Source organism: Tenrec ecaudatus, chromosome 15 (assembly GCF_050624435.1).
Source record: "Tenrec ecaudatus isolate mTenEca1 chromosome 15, mTenEca1.hap1, whole genome shotgun sequence".
Lineage (NCBI taxonomy): Eukaryota > Metazoa > Chordata > Mammalia > Afrosoricida > Tenrecidae > Tenrec > Tenrec ecaudatus.
The window spans coordinates 69,123,275-69,144,102 of NC_134544.1; the positions used below are offsets into that span (position 1 = coordinate 69,123,275).

At 41.8% G+C, this 20,828-nt stretch overlaps 1 pseudogene; it reads right to left on the reverse strand.

Annotated features, from left to right (window-relative positions):
• Positions 1 to 630: 630 nt before the first annotated feature.
• On the reverse strand, positions 631 to 20,278 carry LOC142427493 (COMM domain-containing protein 2 pseudogene; annotated as a pseudogene).
• Positions 20,279 to 20,828: the final 550 nt, after the last annotated feature.

Here is a 20,828-nt window from a genome sequence, read left to right on the forward strand (position 1 = left end):
CTTAGGCCCACCCCGAAAGATGACTTTTGATGCTTCTAAAGAACATTTTTTTCTGTATGTTCCAACAGATTTTTTTGTTGTTATTCAAACAATGCATAGTATATTCAATATTGCTCTCTCTCTTCTGTCTTTTGAGTAGCCTTTTGGTTTTCATATGTAAGATGTCTTTCGTGTTGTCCCACATCTCATCTCTTCTCAGTCATTAGTCTTCTTTCAGCAGTCTTTTTATTTTTTTAGTAATAGAAAAATCCCCAGAATTTATTTTCAATTTTGGTCAGTGAGGATGTAAATAATAAAGAAAATCAACCAGTCAACAGAAGTATCAAAAACAGGACAGTCATTCAAATATACAGAAGATATAAACAGTATAGATTCATTTCCACGTGATTTAATCCTATTTACACATTTAAAATACAAAACAGAGTTTAATTGTTCAAGGATCTTACACAATTTGCACCAGGAAAGGAACTTTAGTTCATTACCACGTCCTCAGTATCTTGGCACAGAAAGAAATCTCATCTAATCGATATGTATTACCATCAACAATTAAAAAAAAAATCTGGAGAGTAATTACTGTCATCCCCAATTCCCCGACGATGCAGAGGGATCCGTGTCTTCAGCTTGATGGTGCTACTTGATGTTTCGGACAACCCTCCGACAGTGCTTTGTTTTCATCTCTCCCAGTGCTTGTTCCAGCTGCTGCACCAAATGGAACAGGGGCACTTGGTACAGTCTGCAGAACTCTGGTGGTGTGATCTCTATTCTGATGAGGTGTAGCTTTATCGTCACTGATGACTTAATCTGTTGCCTGAGACTTCTGCTTGCGAGCTGTGCATCTAATCTCCATTCAAGGCTGTGGTAACTGGGGAGCCTTGGTGCCAATTCGCTCAGAATCGTTCAGATCTCCTTTCGGTTGTCCAGGTAAAGCTGAAGCAACAATCTGTTCAGTTCTTCAGAGAATCCCAGAACAAACACAGAGTCCTGGAAATCCAGTTCGGAAGTCATGAGCTTCGAGCTCTCATTGAGGAGATATGTTAACCCTTCCACAATATGCTGGAAGGTGTCCCTACTCACGTTGAGTTTCCTCGCGGCGCCTTCGTCGATCTTGGGGTTTGACCCTCACCGCAGGAATTCCACCGCGATGCGCCCGAACTCGGTGACCACTGTGAGGGAAGCCAGCGCGCTGGATCTGTCAGCAGTCTTTTATTCCTCAAGTTTATTCTTTACATAGTCTCTCAGCTCTGTGATCTAGCTACTTTTCCTAACTTCTACTTGGATTTGAGCAATTGATGATCTGTTCCACAGTTAACCCTTGGGTGTGTTTTGACTAATGAGCTTCTCCACCATTTCTTTCTATGGATATGGTGGATTTGATTTTTGTTTGTTCATCCATATGTATAGTTTCCATTTCTTTTGTTTAATAAAAATTTGCTTTGAATTCATCATTAGTCTCAAAATTTTATCGGTAAACTTGTGTGTCATTTCTGTCACTAAGGCTGCATTTTCCAATTACTTATATTGTTCCCAAATTTTACATTCATCTGTGTACATGATTGTATGTATGGTTGATCAATGTCAGGCTGCAAAAGGTATGCAAAATTTTCTAGTGTATATATATTTATTTAGTTAATTGTATTGATACTACCCTGGTTTCAAAATATTTTCTTCTTGAATTCCTTGATATCACCTGCCCGTATTCCCTCCCTCTCCCACCCTCAATTTCGTTATCGTGGAAAACAGAACCTGGATGAAAGTGTAAGCAACCTTACCTCTATACTCCTGACTTCATGGCTTGGGAGACCAGTACTAGTGTTAGAAGAAAACCTCCAAGCCCCAAGGATAAAGCTAGAGCTGAAATGCACAATCTCCAGATAGAGTGGTCTCCACAACTGCTCTCCAGTAAGATGTTAGAATATAGCTCCTACAGGGACCTGACTTCTTGCTACTCAGCTAAAAGATGCCTAGCTTTAAAAGCAATCAGGTTCCCTTTGTTGCTATCACTCAAGCAATCAACTATCACTTTGTCTCTTAAATTCCCTCTGGATGGGTCTTAAGGGATGGTTGTATAATTGAAGGGCAGACATAAAAAGGCTTTGTATTCTTTCACCAATTTTTATAGTGTCAGGGCATGCAGCCCCGCCCCCACTCCTTACTCACAGTGATGCCTAACTACTTAACAAGGTAGGCAGTGGCTTTACCCTGAAGGTCCCTGAAGTGATTGGGTGAGCAACTAAAGACCAGTGCTGAGGCTGAGGGCAAGTGAGGGAAGTAACTATCCACTGAGCAGGGAGAACAATAACAACATATCTGCTCTTATAGTTAAAGCTGCTCGCAGATGGTAATAGTCATGTGTTGTATGAGGTATCATTAAGGTAGCACTGTAATGAAAGGATATTGTGGGGATGATTTTTAATTAGGAGAATGTAATTGGGGCTCTTCTCCAACTTACAAATGTGAATGCTTCCCTCCAACCAGATACCTGGCCTTGCAATCTTTAATTCTATCTTTAATTCTGAGAATAAAGAATTGGTCTGCCTCCAATCTCTTCTTGATCTTGTTTCCCACAGCCTGATACTTATCATGAAGTGTTCTAAAAGAGTTCAACATATTCCCACATTCACATCTGTCTGTTCTGTTGTCCATGCTTTCTGGAGGCTCGCACACCTCGCTGCAATATAAACTCACTGGTAAATGACCTCACTATCTTATTACAGCATCGGAGATGAAGCCACTCTACCCCGTTTTTGCTGTCTGCTTTATCTTTCTTACTTGCACATGCTATTCCTACGAGCCTTTTGACTCTGGGACTGGACCCCACACTTTGTTTGCTAAACAGTTGGTGCACAAATCTAAATAACACTTTTGGTAACTGGTCTTACTTGCAGGCATATTAATATTAACCATCTGCTGACAGAATTACACTTAAGGGAAGATCTTCCCATATACTTTTTGATGATGAATATGATTTTAGTCTTCTTTAATTTGTCAATCTCAGCTTTATAAATCACTTGATTATCTAATTAAAAAGAGCCAGTATCAGTCTATTTAGTTGAATAATTGGCAAGCCTTATCACATCTGTGGTCTATTGGTCTCAATTTCTTCCTTCTTAGGCAAATACCAAATCTGTGTCCATTCATCACTTTCATAGCCAACCTGATTTCTACAATAAGTTAACTATTTAGATTGTTTGCACTGTTGTGTTACCTCCAATGGGCAATAAACATTAAGCATAGTGTTTTATTCATATAAAAGGGTTGTCACTAAAGATCTACTTTGTATCAATGCATATTTTAAGAGATCTGTTGTCAATCAAGATGGTGAAAAGAGTCAATGTTCTTTTGCTTTACAGAAATCCACAAAGATGATGATCATTTGCTTGAGCACTCGCAATATGAAAGTTGCATAGACAGAACAGAACGGTGTTATAAATTTAATGCATTGGAAAGTATTGTTTCTCAGCACAAAAATAATTTTCCTCCAAAGGAAAATGATGAGATGTTTGGCTTACATGAAAAAATCGTAAAATCATATTTAATCATCCTGGAATTAAATCAGAATAGAAGCAATAAAATACAGAAGTCAGTTGTGCTCAGTGAAGATGAGGAAACTTTTCTCCATGTTGAACAAGAGCAATGTTGTACTGAAAAGGAATTCCCTGAGTGTGAACAATCTAGGCTCATGAAGTCACAATGCCATCAGCATCAGAAATCTGATGAAATTGAGAAACCGCACACAGGTGATAAATGTGGGACAACCTTCATCGAGGAGTCTGTGTTCTATGAGCACCGGATCACTGATACACTAGGTAAGACCTATGAATGTACTCAGTGTGGGCAAACATTCAAGAAGATTGAGGTCACTGTTCATCAGCGAACTCATACTGGAGAGAAACCCCATGTGTGTGGTGAATGTGGAAAAGGCTTTATCAAGAAGACTTCTCTCACTGTTCATCAGCGAACTCATACTGGGCGGAAACCCCATGTATGTGGTGAATGTGGAAAAGGCTTCATTCGGAAAACAAATCTCAAAACTCATCTACTAACTCATACAGGAGAGAAACCCCATGTATGTGGTGAATGTGGAAAAGCTTTTATCGGGAAGAAAAACCTCACTGTTCATCAGTGAACTCATACTGGAGAGAAACCCCATGTATGTGGTGAATGTGGCAAAGGTTTCAACTGGAAAACACATCTCAAAACTCATCTACGAATTCACACTGGCGAGAAACCCCATGTATGTGATGAATGTGGAAAAGGCTTCATTCTCAAAAAACAGCTCAAAACTCATCAAGTAACTCATACTGGAGAGAAACCCCATGTGTGTGATGAATGTGGAAAAGGCTTCACTCAGAAAACATATCTCAAAACTCATCTACTAACTCATACAAGAGAGAAACCCCATATATGTGGTGAATGTGGAAAAGCCTTTACCTGGATGACTTCTCTCACTGTTCATCAGCGAATTCATACTGGAGAGAAACCCTATGTGTGTGGTGAATGTGGCAAAGGTTTCAACCGGAAAACACACCTCAAAATTCATCTACGATATCATACTGAAGAGAACCCCTATGTATGTGGTGACTATTGCAAAGGCTATATCAGGAAGACTGCTCTCACGGTTCATCAGTGAACTCATACTAGAGAAACCCTATGTGTGTGGTGAATGTGGAAAGGCTTTTACCTGGATGATTTCTCTCACTGTTCACCAGCAGACTCATACTCGATAGAAACTGTACATATGTGGTGAATGTGGAAAAGGTTTTATCAGATAGAAGGACCTCAGTGTTCATCAGGGAACTCATACTGGAGAGAAACCCCATGTGTGTAGTGAATGTGGCAAAAGCTTCATTCAGGAAGGAAATCTCAAAACTCAGCTACAAATTCACAGGAGAAAACCGCTATGTATGTGGTGAGTGTGGTAAAGCTTTCAGCCAGAAAACATAGCTTATAGCATATCAGAAACTTCACACAGAAGCTAAACCCCATGTATGTGGTGAATGTGGGAAGCCTTTTTCAGGAAGAATAAGCTCATTGTTCATCAGAAAACTCACCATGCAGAGAGAGAAACCCTGTTTGTAATGAATGTGTCAAAGGCTTCATTCAGAAAGCACATCTCATAACTCATCTATGAATTCTTTGTGGAGAAAAACCTTAATAGGTGTTGAGTGTGGTAAAGCTTTCAGCCAGACGTGATGCCTTACAGTACACCAGAGATTTCACAAAGAAAAGAAGCTCTTTGCATGAGTTAAATGTAAAAAATCTTATATGTGGAAGTCAGGTTTCCTTAAACATTAGACAGTTTCCAAGAAGGAAACCTTTCATTGGAGTTAGTGTAACAAAGCTTTCAAAAGAGAGGATGAGGTGCTAGAGTTTGGCCTGGGCCAAGCGTGGGAACAGACAATTGTGACCATATGGGGATCCATGTTCTGCATTGCTGTCCCTCTATTGGCATGACCACCCTTGTGGGGAGAAGACCCTCCAGACTTCCACAGAGTGCATAGGTACCTCATTGCTCTTCCAGTTTTCAGTACCCGAAAGAGAACAGAACCTAGTGTTTCTGGATCCACAGCTATATCACGCAGTAGAGTGCCCACCCAGATGACACTTGTACCTGCCCTACCTGCATGCTCTTTGTTAGCCACCAGAGACAGCACAGAAGTACCATAAAATAAGAATAAAGAGAATAGAAGATGTATGGGGACAATTATTCCAAAGGATGAATGGAACACAGTGAACCTCAGACTCCACAACCGTGAGACCAGAAGAACTAGATGGTGCTCGGCTTCCAGTGCTAATTACTCTGAAAAGGGTCACAAAAGAGAGTCCTGTGTCGAGTGGGGAAGAAAGTGGAACAAACCAAAACCATAAAATAGATCAGGCTTACTGGTCTGCTGGAAACTTGGAATCTACAGATTGTGGCCTTTAGCGATGTTTCACTGTTGGACCTGTACTCACTCCTCTGACTCAGCTTTCAGCCCAACTATATATAGACTTGGAGGGGAAGAATAACATACACTCCCTGGAAAATCAACCATACAAAATCAAAGGAACAGCATTTGCTTATGGCTAAAAACTTATAAAAGCTAGAAGAAACATGACAGAAGGATGAATAGTATAAAAACAGAGGGAGTGGGCAGAAGTGGGAAGAAAGCTGGTGTATCTTGGGGACTGCAATCAATGTATGAACTGTTGAATAGAAAACCAATTTACTCTGTTAAGTTTTAAATCATAAAAAAAACATTTAAAAAAATTTAAACACTTATGTCTCATCAATGATTTCAGGTAGGATAGTTACCATGAAACTGCATTGAATGTGGGTAAAACTTTTACCTGTGCTTCTAAGTTTTCTTCACAGAAACACACAAAACTGAAAACATACAAAATTCACTCAAGATAGGAAACTACAGGAAGTCATGTGACATCTCATACCAGTGATCTCAATAAGAAGGAAAGCTCTGGCAATATAGTGACTTTGCAAATACCCTCTTTGGTTTCTCTCCGTGTGTCACTAGACTACATTGGGATGTTAACGAATGTAGTTCTGATTGGCTGGCCTTTAGCCCGAAAGGAGTCATGTGACAATAGAGGATTTGTACAGCAGAGAAACCATATGAATACAGGGTATGTGGCAGTGCGTATGCATTTAGTGATTGGCAGTTACTGCAGTATCCAATTATATTTTCTTTGATGTTCCCCAAAGCTCATAGGATAAACTGACGCAGTGATTGGACAGAAGGGCTGAACAAAATGTCTGTCACAGTGTATGACTGCAATGTAAATCCTGCAGGAAATCATGAATACAGCTACTGGGAAAGCCTGGTAGACTCATCCTGTGTGCATATGTACCTTGATACCAAGACCAATATTTCATTTTACATTTGATCATTCCTTTGATCCATATTAACTACATTAACTGGAGATATACTGTGACCATAGAACAGGAATGTGAATGGCCTTGCTCCCATGCAGAATTCTTTGGAAGGTGGATTATTCAGATGCAGTTAAGTTAAAATATGACCCTTTATCTTTTGAGAACCTTTTTCACCCATTTTAAATCTTGCAGTTTTAAACATTCCTCTTATTTTCAACTGAGCTTTACCTCTGTTTTAGTATGTTGTTTTTAAAAATATATTGCTTTGTGTATGAATTCCATGGTGTCTAATTGTGGTATTGTTGGATCAAATGGGACTTCAAGCTTTGGTTATTTTAAGTAGTGCCACATTGATTTCCACAGTGGCTGTATGTATCTCTAAGTCCACCGCCAGTATATATGAATCCCAATCCCTCCATATCCTCTCCAGCATTTGTTGTTTTGCTTCTTTGTTTTGGGCTTGCATTGCAGGGGTTAAGTACTATCTCATTGTGGTTTGAATTTGCATCTGAAGGCTAGTGAGCATGAGCATTTTTTATATGTTTGTTAACCATCTGTATTTCATTTTTGGTGAAGTTAATCATGTGAACTTCATTTGCTTATCATTATTAATCATTTGTACTTCAATTTTTTTCATATCTTTTCCCCATTTTTTAATTTGGTTTCTTGTTATTTTCTTATTGAGATATAGAGTTCTGTATGTATTTGTAATTGTCCCTTTGGCTGATGTGCCATTGATTAAAAAAAAAATTTCCCTGTCCACGGGCTCTCATTTTACTTTTCTCATGTAGTCTTCTAATGTGCATTAGTAATGCAATTTTTATTTATGTCCAAATTGGGAGTCTTTATTATAGCTGGTGGCCTTTGGGAGGATTCAAATCTCGGCTAAATTACTCAAAGCTGAAAATTATATTCAGGTGAGTTTATAAGGGCAAAAACCGCTGTTGGTTTGGCAATTAGGAGTGGTTGAAGCTATTATAAAGCTTTCAGTGTGTATGTAGGGAAGGTTGGGGGATTCCACATTCCTTTCAGCAAGCAGTTTACAGAAGCTAAGATAAGCGTAATCTTTTTAACTTTGTGAGGCAGGGTGGAATGGGGTATGGAAAATGTGCACATTCTGAGAACAGGAGGATATTGACATTTGAATAATAAAACATTGCGATGGCGCAAAACTGGGTGTGGTAGACAAAGAGGTTACATACTTTAGTGATGAAAGAGGCCAGAACAGCATTTTAAAAATTCTAAAATGGGGCATGAGTCAAGCTTAAGAGAAGTTCTTTACATCAATTATGTAAAGCACATTTGTACATTCATTTCCCTCATCATTCTCAAAGCATTTGCTCTTCACTTAAGCCCCTGGCATCAGTTCCTCATTTTACCCCTCACTCTGGACTCCCCCTTCCTCATGAACCCTTGACAATTTATAAATTATTATTTTGTCATTTATTACACAGTCCGATGTCTCCACCCACTTTTCTGTTGTCCCTACCCCAGGGAGGAGGTTATATGTAGATCCTTGTAATCGATCCCCATTCCCACCCTCACCCCTGCCACCCTCCACCCTCCTGGTATTGCCGCTCTTACCACTGGTCCTGAAGGAATCTTCCACCCTGGATTCCCTGTGTTTCCAGTTCCTACCTGTACCAGTGTATATCTTTTGGTCTAGCCAGATTTGTAAGGTAGAATAGTGGTCATGATAGTGGGTGGGGAGGAAGCATTTAGGAACTAGAGGAAAGTTGTATGTTTCATTTTTACTACACTGCACCATGACTGGCTGATCTCCCCGCAACCCTTCTCTAAGGGGATGGATGTCCAATTGCCTACAAGTGGGCTATGGGTCCCCATTCTGCACTCCCCCTCATTCACAATGACAAGATTTTTTTGGTTTGGAGGAGCAAATGGGACTGACAGTTCCAGGGGGACATGGGAGAGGGGGAGGTTGGGGGAAAGAAAGTGGTGTTAACAAACTCAGGGAGAAGGGAACAAGTGATCCAAATCGGTGGTGAAGAGGGTGTAGGAGGCCTGGTAGGGCATGACCAAGGGTACTGTAACAGAGAAGAATTACTGAAACCAAAATGAAGGCTGAATATGATCGTTGAATAAGAGGAAAGCAAAAGGAAATAGAGGAAGGAGCTAGGAGGTAAATGGCATATGGAGAGGTCTAAATAAAGGCATGTATGTATGTAAATATATGTATGAGTATGTGGAGATAGATCTGTGTACATATATGGATAGGTTTAGTATTAAGGTACCAGATAGACATTGGGCCTCCACTCAAGCACTCCCTCAATGAAAGAATACTTTCTTCTATTAAACTGGCATTCCATGATGCTCGCCTTCCTGACACAATAGCTGAAGACAAAGCAGGTGCATAAGCAAATGTGAACAAAGCTTATGGTGCCCGGCTATCAAAAGGTATAGTGAGTTTGTTCTCAAAGGTCTTAGCCTTTCAAATGGGAATGCAATTCTACTCTGTGCACAACGGGACACAGTGAATCAGAATCACCTCCATGGAATCCAAAACAGTTCTAGATTGGTTTTGTTTTGTTAAATTGTTATGAGCATATAGAAACCCTGGATTCACGGTGGGTAGGGCATTGACCACCTGAAATCCAGCATCTGGGAAGCATGATTAAAGGGTCTACCTCCAAAAAAATGTACAATCCAGAGTCTACAATGTTCCTATGTGTTAGAATTGACTTTGATTTTGTTTATGGCATAATTGTATGATTTGAGTCCTAGAGAATGTTTCCTCCCATTTTGTGGAGCTGATTTAACAGCCCAAAACTGAAACTATTTTCAGGAAATAAAAGCTTTTTTTCACAAAGCTTTAACCACTAAGTGAAAGAAGAGGAAAAAAGGACAGCAAATGAATTGTCAAAGTCATTCACTTTGTCCTGGGTGTCTGGCATTTTCAGGATGTGAGTTTTCATTGTTTCTTGCATAGTCATAGGTGACAGTGTCCTCAGACTACAGTCTGATAATCTGAAGATAGGATGTGTTGACTGAAATGTCCATGGAGGAGATATTTCCTTCTGTCAAGCCCTCAAGGAAGTGCATTGATACAGTGACTGCAATACCAGTCTCAAACATAGCAAATAATGTTTTGATGATCCTTTGTAATTGTTAGGGTCCTGTAGTCAGTTCTGATTCCCTGTGAACCTGCATAGAACAGTCATAAATGCTGCTTGGAGTTAGATTTGGTCAGTCATCCTCAAGGTGCACTAAACCTCCCAATATTCTGAAATGTGGAAATGATGGCAGAAAATATGATTCCAAGGATAATACAATCCAATTGGATGCAGTTGTGTTCTGTTAATTGGCAAACAAGAATAAAAGTTTACAGGATAAAATTCTAACTACTATGTTATTGTTTGGTTTTTCTGATCTTATCTAGTGCCTGATTGAAATCTCTACAGATGAATGGAGCCTTTTCTCCCAAGATGGCTTTGTCTTAAGTCTGGCATGCTGTCCTGGCTGTAATCTAGGAATGCATACAGGCTGAGGGCCAGGACCTTGATCTAGAACCTGAATCTCTCCTTTGGACTGAGATTCCACCCAACATGATCCCTGAGTGTTTCCTGAAAGTCACGAGATAAATTGAAAGTTATATTAAAAGTTACTGATTTAAATTAAAATTATGAAATAAAATTATTTCGGTTAATGTGGTCTACAACAGTGGTTCTTAACTTGTGAGTCACAACCCTTTTGGGGGTCGAACAACCCTTTCACAGGGATCTCATGATTCATAACAGTAGTAAAATTACAGTTATGAACTAGTAACTAAAACAAGTTGAACTGTGTTAAAGGTTTGCGGCATTAGGCAGGTTGAGAACCACTGCTCTAAGCGATGTGTAATGACAATGCAATTCTGAACAAGATTCCAGCATCCATCGTTAAGGACATGGAAATTATCAAGTTTAAAAAGAGAAATCAAATAGACCCAGGATAAGCAAGGTCACAACAAGCATTAAAGGATCCATGGGTCTTTGAATCTGCTGTGGCCACCTGCATCTGCCGGTCTCTGACCTGATGGGAGACCCAGCTACATCAGGAGGAGTAGAAAGGAGGTAGACATTTCTGTATCAAAGACTGACTCAGAAGTCTCTGGGATCCCCTGATTGCAGGGTGGTGAAGGTGGTGGCCTCATTTAAGTAACAAACCACAACAGGCATTTGCCTATGAGTGTTCCTGGCTGTGATACGAGTGAGGGACTATGAACAGTGTGCTAATGCGCAGGCACCACAGCTCCACCAGAAAGTGTCTCCAGAGCTGGTTGTTGAAACAAGTTGGGTGACAGAGATGGGAGTGATGTGACCCACAGGCATACCTTGAATTAGTAGGCTCCATAGAGTCCACATTTGCAATTAGAAAATTATGAGTTCCAGTGCAGCATTATTGTTTGGTTTGAACATATGCATCCACTAATGTATGCATTAATTCATTCTTTCTGAGGTCTGAGCGCGATAAACACCCCAGACATTCTTCTGCATTGAGGGAAAACCAATAGAGCAAGCAGCTGAGCTAGGAAACGAACAAGCTCTTTCTCTAAAACCAAACCACTGTGATTTCATCTTTTCTGCCTCATAGGAACCTTAGAGGACTAAGAAGTACTCATTAGGCTTTCTCTGACTGTAATTATTTACAGCAATAAACAATGTCATCTTACTCGGGGAACCGTTGGCTGGTTTGAATCCCTGACCTTGTAGTGAGCAAACAAATCTTATCCCACAGCACCACCATAGCCCTTTTTATATCTGCACCAACAGGCTCATATTACAGGACTTCTTAAATGTCCCTTTTAGAAGCCAAGTTAAAATTTTAAATATTATTATATGAATAAGGAAGGCCATAAAATGATGACCTTTGACTTATGGTGTTAAAAAGAATGATGAAAGTACCGTGGACAGGCTTTCAATAAAAGAAACATCTGTTTCGAGTGAAATACAGCCAGAGAGTTCCTTAGAATCAAGGAGAGTGAGACTTTGTTTCATGCAACATTATCATGATCCCTCCCAGTCCCTTGAGAAAGACCTCCTCCATGATAAAGTAGGGGATCAGTGAAGAAGAAGCTACATCATGAGCTGGACTGACACGGTGGCTGTAACGATGGGCTCAAAAAGAGTCCTTGTGATTGTGGTGCTGAACTAGGCATTCTTTAGTTCTGTTGTCCATTGACTCACGTAGAATTGGAATGCACTCTGGCATTTAACAGCATCAAAAACAAAACAACAACAAATCAAAACACAAGGTTCTTCTCAGGTCGGATAACAATGCCGGGGGAAAGGGGAGATGTTTTATGTGGGGAAGCACAACAACGGGAAATTTGTAACAGAACACACTGTCTTGATCATTGCTTTCTACTTGAGCCCTTGGTATCAGCTCCTCATTTTTTTCCCTCCAACCCTGCTCCCGCCCTCCGTCATGAACCCTTAATAATTTGTAGATTATTTTGTTATATTTTACACTGACATCTCCCTTTATCCACTTTTCTGTTGTCCAACATCTTGAATATTTCTTGGAAGCATTCGAGCAAGACTTCATTGCACTCATTTGGTCATGTCATCAGGAGGAACTAGTCCCCGGAGAATGATCTTGTGCTTGGTGAAGTAAAATGTCAATGAAAACGAGAGAGACTATCAATGAGATGATTATCACAATGGCTGCAGTGATCAGTCCAAACAGAGGAATGATTGTGCGCATAGTGCACGTCCGGGCAGCATTTCATTGTGTTGCACATAGGATCTCTGTGAGTTGAAGCCAATTCAAGCATACCTAAGACTATCAACACATACAATATTATCCAGGTCACTGTAAGTTAAAATTATTGCATAAATATACATGTGTGAGCATATATGAATGAATACATCCGATTGCTTAGAGAAAATTTGGGACTCACAAGAGAGATTTTTCCAGCATTAAAGTTTCTTTAAGGATCCCTCTTGTGTAAAGTAGTTATGCTTTGGGCTGAGATCTGCACGTACACAGTTTAAAACAACCAGACGTTCCATGGCTTTTTACTCCTGTAAACAGTTATAGTCTCGGAAACTCACAATAGCATCACTGTAAGTTGGCATAGACTCTGGTGGTGTTTGGTGTTTTGGAATGTCTCTGGCTTTGACAACAAATACTAGTTAGTACAGTCAATTGCAGACATATCTTATCAAGACATATAACTGTGAACTCTGTTGTATATATGGTCAAAGACAGACAAAGCCCATTCCAATGAAAAGAAGACATTCAGATGCATGAAGTTTCCCCAGAGTGTATACATGATAATCCCTAGAGATGTGCTGAAAATGTGGGGGAAACTGCAGCTTCTGAGCGGAAAGCATCCCTGACTCCTCTCTTGCGTGGCCTGGAACCATGGCCTGATGCAGGGAGGTTTGTGCCTGGGCTCACACTGACTTCCCATTACTGTGTCTAGCACAGTAATACATGGCTGTGTTCTCGGGATTCACAGAGCTCAGTTTTAAATAAACTTGGCTCTTGGAGGTGTTCTTGGTGATGCTGACTCTTGACTGGAGAGACGGATTATATATAGTATGTTTTCCCATCATAAGCTAATACCCTGCCCCACCCCAGGACCTTTCCTGGAGCCTGGCCAATCCAGTGCACATAATAGCCAGTTAAAAAGAATCCAGAGACAGCACAGGTGAGAGACCGGGTCTGTGAGGGCTTCACCAGTCCAGAGCCTGACTCTTGTAGCTGCACCTGGGCCAGGACACCTGGGGATAAAGAGAAACACCGTGAGTCATGTGCTCAGATGCTGCATCCACAGACTTGATGTTGGAATCCCAGAAGCACTCACCACCCAGAGTTGCCACTAGAACGAGGAAAATCTGCACATGCTTCATGTTCTTGTGGATAAGATTCATGACACCCAAAAAATGCTCTCCGGGCTGATGAGGACTGCGCATTTTTAAGCATATGTGTGCTGTGGCTTCATCTGGCTGCCAAAGAGGAATTCGCATGTTGGAGGCGCATTTGTTCATCAAGGTGGACAGGATGAAGTGAGGACCCTGGGTGTGCTCCTCCCACTCAATGCTGCTGGCAGTGCCTTTAGGATAATCCAGAGTTTTTCTGAAGTCTTCTCTTTATCCACTGCCCCGTTCTCTTAATCCACACAAGAGTGTAGTCTGTTCTGGGAGGTATGTGCAGCCACAGATCGAGGACATTTTTATTCCCAGTGATAGGTAGAGACATCACTAGAGAGAGAAACAAACAGCCAAACAGAAAGGAGGATAAATGGCTATGTAAATAGATAAGAAATGAAAATATTCACCACAAACCAGGGCCATATCTCTTCTGATTCATGACACCTACATTAGTCTATATTTAAACAATGGAATGTTCTAGTGTGGCCAGACAACATACAAATGACCAAAAATATTGCTAAATTGGGTAACCATGTCTTTACTTAAATCAAATGTACTGCCATATGTCGTCATACCAAGTTTAACTCAAGTGATGGTATTTTCAATTGCTTCATGTGCTTGTGAAAGTTGAGCATTGAGTAAAGAATAGTAAAGAATCATTGCATGTGAATTGTGGTGCTATTGAGGAATATTGGAATTACCATGGACTGTCAAAGGAACCAACCATGAGGATCGCAGAGTAAAGGTTAACTGATGAACCACCAGCAGCAGACGCTCTTCAGGAGAAAGACTGGGCTTTCTACTCCTGTAAACCTTTACAGTCCTGGAAACGCACAGGGCGGTCGCTATGAGTCAGCACTGACTTAATGCTAGTGGTTTTGGTTTGGCCAAAGGAACAAGCAAATCTTTCTTGGAATAGTACATCCAGAATATTCCTTAGAAACAAGATGATGGTACTTCCTCTCACATTTTTTTTAACATGATATCAAGAGAGACCAGTACTTGGAAAAGGGTATCATCCTTGGCAAAGTAGAGGACAGTCAAATAGAGTAAGGCCCATGAGGAGATGAACTGACACAGTAGCTTCAATAATGGGCTCAAACTTAGGAATTATATTGAAGATGGCTCAATAATGTACATTATTTTTGTTCTTTTGTATACAGGGTTGTTACAAGTTGGAAATGAATAAACAGACCTAACCCAAAAAAGCACACTCAATGTGGTAGTTACATAATCTGTTGTCAATTTTAGACTTAAGAGTGAAGGGGTGGAGGTTAGCCTGTCAATCAGGTCGCAGCTTCATGACCTCATTTGTAGGCACTAAAGAGATAAATAGCTCACTGGGGGTGGAGCACACACACTTCCTGCTAGACTTCACTTTTGACAAGCCCCTTGGAGAGAGGCTGATGGAGCCAGAGGCCTGGGAGATGTAGGAGCCATGTAGAGACCCTTGCCAGCACCGAGGTGCTTCTACCGCCACTGGATCCACAAGACTTTCCACCCACTGGCTTGTGATCTTCCTGTATTCAGCATTATTGCTAAGCTGCATGAGTGTAATGAAAAATTTATGGACTAGTATTGGACATCTGGGTTAATATTGGGTGTATGGACTTGATCTGGACTGGGCTGGAATGTTTCTTTAATACCCAATTAGGTTTGTATATAAAGCTTTTTCTTATACACATATGTGTGTCTATGAATTTGTTTCTCTAATCTACCTGGACTAACAAACACAATATGCTGAAACCAACATCCATTGATTCTATCCTGCAAAACATACTTACACAAATTCATACAAAGGCCTCACAGAGGATATTCATAAAAGGATTGCATATGAATGAGACAAGCATGAATTGAATAAATATTGGGAATACTGAAGCACATGATGAACTTTCATGATTCCGAATTTTACTAGTTAAACTAACTGAATACAAGCTCAATATATATACTACCAGAATCATCCCTTACTTGTGTTCCTAAAGGCAGGCTGGCAATTATTCACAAGGCGTTCGAAGGGGCTGAACGTGGAAATCATCCCAGATTTGTCATCTTTGGATTAACAGACTAAATAAAATGTGGTCTTCTCTGATGTCTTCAAAAGTGCCACCAAACTGTATGTTAAGATGGATAAAAAACAGTGATCATGTTAAGTAATAATGTTCCTGAATGGAGAGATTGAAAGGGAAGTTAGTGGTGTCCCTCTTAAAATAAATAATAATAATATCTTCAAAAAGACTTGTTGCAGAAGCAGGACAACCAGAATTCTCATTGGGAGTTAAGAGACAAGGTTCTTTCACACAGACTTTGGACACAATATCAGGAGGGACTATTCTTGGGAAAAGGACCTCATAGATGTTGAAGTACAGGGTCACCAAGGTGGACGAACCCTGTGACTATAACAATGGTATCAGACATTGTAAAGACTGAGGATGGTGCAGGACAAGGCACTGTTTCATTCTATTGTACGTAGAGTCTCTATGATTCGCAACCCGTTCAATGAAAGCTAACAACAGTCTACTGGTGGAAGCATGATGTCTTAATAAAGTTGTAATGAAAGCTTATTGGTTAAAAGTTAAGAAAACTCCAGAAATAAATAGGAAATAAATCTATGTTAATACTTGCTTTCTGGGAATAACTCCAAGTTCAGTGAACTATCAATAACGATCTTGCCCTCTGCTACTTCGACTGGGTTGGTTCGTATGTTTCAACCATCCTGTGCACCCTGCAGACTTGCCCCTTCTGAATGAGATGTTTGTGTTGATCTCACCCTGAGCTCTACTCACAGGTGTTTGAAGAACTAGCACTCATGTTTCAACTTGCTGGGTTAGTTTTTCTAGCTTTGTTACTGTTTTGTCTTCTGTTCACAAGGTAAAAGGGATACTATGGTGTGGACAGCTGGGGATGCTTGTATAGATCATTCATACATGGACTGTGACCTTGTCATTGCCACAGGTGGTAAGGTGAGGTAACTCCACCTTGAGCTTGATTAATGCGTGTGGTAGTTACCTAATCTGTTGTCAACTTGAGACTCTTAAAGAGTGAAGGGTCGCAGCTTGATGACCTCATTTGGAGGAGCTAGAGATAAATAGCTCACTGGAAGTGGGGCACACACCCAATTCCTGCTAGACTTTCCTACTGACAGGACATATGGACCTACTGTAGAGTCCGGGAGCTGGAGGAGCCATGTGCCAGCGTTGAGATGCTTCCACTGACATGGATCTCGGAGACTTTCAACCCACTGGCCTGTAATCTTCTTGCACTCAGCGTCATTCCATGCTTTGCATGAGTCTAAAGAGGAATTTACAGTCTGCTACTGGACATACGGGCTAATATCGGACTTATGGTCTTCATTTGCATGGGGCTGGAATGTTTTCTTAATATACAAATTGTATAGTACATAAAGCTCTTTTTTTAAACAATTTATTAGGGGCTCATACAACTCTTATCACAATCCATACATATACATACATCAATTGTATAAAGCACACCCATACATTCCCTGCCCCAATCATTCTCAAAGCATTTGCTCTCCACTTAAGCCCATTGCATCAGGTCCTCTTTTTTTTCCCCTCCCTCCCCTCTCCCCCCTCCCTCATGTGCCCTTGGTAATATATACATCGTTATTTTGTCATATCTTGCCCTATCCGGAGTCTCCCCTCGCCCCCTTCTCTGCTGTCCCTCTCCCAGGGAAGAGGTCACGTGGATCCTTGTAATCAGTTCCCCCTTTCCAACCCACTCACCCTCCATTCTCCCAGCATCGCCCCTCACACCCTTGGTCCTGAAGGTATCATCCACCCTGGATTCCCTGTGTCTCCAGCTCCCATATGCACCAGTGTACAACCTCTGCCCTATCCAGCCCTGCAAGGTAGAATTCGGATCATGGTAGTTGGGGGGAGGAAGCATCCAGGATCTGGGGGAAAGCTGTGTTCTTCATCGGTACTACCTCGCATCCTATTTAACCCGTCTCCTCTCCTAAACCCCTCTATGAGGGGATCTCCATTGCATAAAGCTCTTATACACATGAGTCTCTGAATTTGTTTCTCTAGGCAACCCAGAATAACACCATTATCAGATGAAGATAATCAATATGGGGAGGGGTTGTGGAGAGTGCTCAAACATGCATGGGGACTTGGTGTGCTGAACTGTATGATACATACATGTGTACACAAAAAAAGAATTACTGTCATCAAGTCAGTTTTGTCTCATAGTGACCCTATGAGACAAGGTTGAACTGTCCCTGTGAATTTCCAAAACTGTAACTCTTCATAACAATAGAAAACTTATGTGTATACAGAGCTAAAATTTATTGAACTATATACATATACTTGTGCACTTTAGATATGTTAATTACTAAGGATAGGAATAAAAAGACATGAAGGTGAATGATCTAAGGCATGATAGCACTTTATCAAACAAATAGCTCTCAGGCTGAGCAGCCCACGTGGGGCCACCCTGTGTGGGGGGGGGGCAGAGTTCTATCTGGCAGGAAGATGGAGTGGCAGAGAGGGACGTTCCAAGTTTCTCTAATTATTAGAAGGGCACACCCCCCAGGAGGCATCACCAGGCTGTGACCTGATCGACGGGTTGTATTCCACCACTATATTTTCATACACCTTCAAGTTGACATAAATCTATGACAGATTTAAGTGACATAAGTATACCTGTCAGAGACCCACACAGTCAAATGCTTTTGCGTAGTCAACAAAACCCAACAATAAAACTGGTAGCTTTCAGTCAATACCCACCTGATGTCAGCAATGATATCTTGTTTCACATTCTTTTGTGAATCCACACTGCATTTCTGGAGGCTCCTTGTTGATGTACTGCTGCAATCATTATTAAATTATCTTATGCAAAATTTTACTTGCATGTGGTTTTAATTTAATTAGTTGATAATTTCTACATATTTGGTTAATTTTATTTTTCATAAAACAAATGTAGATCTCTATCGTTTCCGACCGCTGGGTGCTGCCTTGAGCCCATTTGCGCTGGACCTCCTCACCTTTGCGCCGCGCCCCGCCCCGCCCGGCCCGGCCCCGCCCATCCCTCGCCAGGCACTGGGGTTTGTGCAGCGGTAGAAATGGGCGGGACAAGAGCTGCCTTGAGAGGAAGTGAAGGCGGAGACCCTACTCCTCCCTGACCCTGCAAGCTCCTCCCACCCCGGGTCATGCCCAGACAGGGCCGGAAGTGGCAGTGTCCTCGCCGGGACTGCAGCTCACATCGCAGATTCTGCTGACCTGGATGCTGCACGTGGTGCCGAGAAGCGCCCACGGCCTGAGCACCCTGTTGCCAGCCCTCCCAGGTAGGGGGTTCCGGGGACGTGCGTGTGGGCGTAGGCCATTTTAGGGTGACCCTGCTGCACATAGCGGTCTGCGAGGACCCTTTGTCTCCTCCCCCCAACCGCTGCCTGCGCCCCGCTCATGGGCAGAGGTGGGCGGTGTCCCCGAGGCCGGTCCTATTTGTCAGCTTTTGGGTTGCTTGGGGTTCATGGTGGGAATCCCTGTTGGAGAAAGGAGAAAATCCCAGTCTGGGATTGTGGGTTTCGGGGTTCCCAGATTCGTCGCTTTGCGGGTCTCCTAACCCCACCCATTGTTTCCTTTCCACACCGCGCCGCCTCCTCCCTGAGATTCCTGGCACCTCTTTTTCTCTCAGAGGTGAGCCCCGGGGTCTTGCTTCTGTGACCTCCCTCTGGACCCGACCAGAGTCTGTTCTAGGTGCAAGATCTATTATGACAAAGACGTCTTCCCTGGCTTTTAAGATGTTGAGGGTGGCCCTATTTTTACTGGTTGTATTTTTGTCGGTACATTACTATGGTTTTATCCTTCCCACACTGTTTCTTTTCGTTAGTTTCTGTTGGGTTTATCAGTTGGTGGAGCACCGAAGGAGTGGATGCCTACAGATAAGAAATGATGGGAGGGCTTATAGGCATGTCAGCTGTGGGGTGGGGATGGGGTTGCTGAGTTGGGGAGGAGGAGGGGATTTGGGGAGTAAAGAATGAGGGAAGGAGGGAACTGAGCACTAGAACAGAAGGTGACTACACAGGTCATTTGAAAGGCGATTTAATCGTGGTGGGAAAGAAGACAATGGTATGAAATAATTCTAATGATTGTACAATTTTTGTTTGAACTGTTCAATTGTGGAATGTATGGATCAAGTGCCCCAAAATGTGTTCAAAGAGAAAAGATCTCCATCACAAAAACTAACTAAATAAACTGTGTGCCAAAGAGTCAAACAACCAAACTGAAACAAACAAACCCAAAACTAGATAGTGCCAAATTTTTCGACCTTTCTGTGGCATGAAAACAGAAGTGGGTTTTGAGTACTATGTGGCTGAAGGACAGTTTATTTGGAGCTGGTGGCCTTTGGCCACTACATTCTTGGCCAGTGGGCCAGGCAGCAGTCGGTGCACGACCCCCTGGATGTGCTTGGCAGTGATGATGGTGGAGTGCTGTTTGGAATGTGCCAGTTGAGATGCCTGGCAGGTGATGCGCTCCAGTGGGTTGTTGAGCAGCAAGTTCACGGTGCCCATGGCCCTGGACGAGATGCTGGAGTCCAGGTGGACCTACTTGAGCACCTTGTACACACACACGGAGTCAGGTCTCCTTGCTGCTGCACTGGCATTTCTTGCTGTGCTTCCTCTGAGCCTTAGCTTCAGCCTCCTTGGGACCCCTATTGTTACGTTTGAACCCAATAACTTGAATTTAAACAACAGAACAGTAAAAAGGTGTTTATTCATCCTCTCTCATGAAATTTTATTTTTAGTTTTCATCTATCTCATGAAATTTTATTTTCATTCAATCGATTATAGACCTTCAAAGTAGTCTGAAACCCACTCAACTGTCATCAATGCCTTGCTCTGTTGGATCCTCTGTGATCTTCCAGCTGAGCTCTCAGTGTAGAGAACTAGATGATTTTCACTTCCTTGAAAGACAAAAGGCCACGCACAATTGAGTGTGTTTCTCTTATACTAGAGTCCACATTCGTGATAGTACTCTGCCATATGGCATGCTGTGTGGACCTTACAGAATTCCCTCCAGCTCACCTCCAAAAGAACGATAAAATGAGGGGTAGGTATGGAT